Source organism: Marmota marmota, unplaced genomic scaffold (genome assembly GCF_001458135.2).
Source record: "Marmota marmota marmota unplaced genomic scaffold, marMar, whole genome shotgun sequence".
Lineage (NCBI taxonomy): Eukaryota > Metazoa > Chordata > Mammalia > Rodentia > Sciuridae > Marmota > Marmota marmota.
Genome location: NW_026000000.1, coordinates 6,622,473 through 6,624,403, shown reverse-complemented (window position 1 = coordinate 6,624,403; position 1,931 = coordinate 6,622,473). Strand labels below are relative to the sequence as shown.

Below are 1,931 nucleotides of genomic sequence, written 5' to 3'. Positions count from 1 at the left end.
TAAAGGTCTTATAGAACTTGGCTATGTATCCATCCGGTCCTGGGCTCTTCTTAGTTGGTAGGCTTCTGATGGCATCTTCTATTTCCTCACTTGATATTGGTCTGTTTAATTGTATATATCTTCCTGATTCAATCTGGGAAATTCATATGACTTAAGAAATTTGTTGATACCTTCAATGTCTTCTATTTTATTGAAGTATAAGTTTTCAAAATAATTTATAATTATCCTCTGTATTTCTGTAGTGTCTGTTGTGATATTGCCTTTTTCATCATGCATGCTGGTAACTTGAATTCTCTCTCTCCTTCTCTTAGTTAGCATAGCTAAGGGTCTGTCAATTTTATTTATTTTTTCAAAAAACCAACTTTTGGTTTTGTCAATTTTTTCAATTGTTTCTTTGGTTTCAATTTCATTGATTTCAGCTCTAATTTTAATTATTTCTTGCCTTCTACTGCTTTTGCTGTTGGTTTGTTCATCTTTTTCTAGGGCTTTGAGATGTGGTGTGAGGTCATTTATTTGTTGACTTTTTCTTCTTTTAAGAAATAAACTCATGCAATGAATTTTCCTCTTAGTACTGCTCTCATAGTGTCCCAGAGATTTCAATATGTTGTGCATGAGTTTTAATTTACCTCTAAGAATTTTATAATAGCCTCCTAGGTATTTTCTTTTACCCATTGTTCATTCAGTAGCATATTATTTGGTCTCCAGGTGATGGAAAAATTTTAGTTTTTATTTTGTCATTGATTTCCAATTTCATTCCATTATGATCTGATAAAATGCATGGTAGTATCTCTACTTTTTTGTATTTGCTAAGAGTTGCTTTGTGGGATAGTATATGGTCTATTTTAGAGAAGGATCCATGTGTTGCTGAGAAGAAAGTGTATGTATCCTCTTGATGCAGGTTGAAATATTGTATATATGTCAGTTAAGTCTAAGTTATTGATTGTATTATTGAATTCTATAGCTTCTTTTTTTATCTTTACAATTTTATTTTGTTTACACATTTGCTCAAAATCAGTGAATTTCTAGCTCAGGTTCAGGTAACTGAAGGGCCTTTATAAGTACTTTATATTGTCTAGACCCAAGGTCTGCTGCAAACATAGTCTGAAGTAAAATGGGAAATAACATCTTTCTGAAGATAGGCTTAGAAATTTTAATCCCATAAGTTAAGGTGTTTCCTTTCTCTGGTAGCAGGGCTGATTGATACCTGGCTGCTAGGCCACCATTTTCAGGAATAGCCAAGAAAACAGGGTACAGACCTCCTAAAACTAATCCAACAAGTCCAACTGTTGTCACAGTACAGGTTTCACAATTCAAATCACCTGTACTCGAAGGTAAACTTACAAAACCTTTGAAAGATGCTTTTACTATAAAAAATGGGAGCACTGCCATTGGTAAGCCAGCAGCTATTCAGGCTCGTGTTACATGCAAGACACGCTGAAAAAGACTGTTTGCTATTAGGCCACACAGAGTAGCATTAAGTCCAACATATTTGGATCCATGTTCAAGTAGATTCCTTTCTGCTTCTGATAGTAGTTCAATTTTTCTGGCTATGACATCAAAAACTGAGTTTTCCTTGATAGTATCATGTGGTTTATGGTTTTTCATCTTGACCCTGCTGCTCTCCTCCCAACAGGTGCCTTCCCAGTTCTTCTAACACGCCTGGGCTTAAGATACAACCTTTACTCCATTCCTCCCCGTGGAGCCATCTTCGGCAGACACCTATAGTTTCTTTATTCAACTTTTGTTGGGAAAAATCTATCCAGTGGTGAGAGAGGTGTGTTAAAGTCACCCAAGATTATTGTGTTGTGGTCAATTTGACTCTTGAACTTGAGAAGAGTTTGTTTGATGTACATAGCTGCAACATTGTTTGGGGTATATATATTTAGGATTGTTATGTCTTGTTGGTATACATACTTGAGCAGTATGTAATG

At 35.2% G+C, this 1,931-nt stretch overlaps 1 pseudogene; it reads right to left on the bottom strand.

Moving 5' to 3' along the window:
* Positions 1 to 1,011: 1,011 nt before the first annotated feature.
* On the bottom strand, positions 1,012 to 1,617 carry LOC107153453 (annotated as a pseudogene).
* Between the last annotated feature and the right edge of the window lie 314 nt (positions 1,618 to 1,931).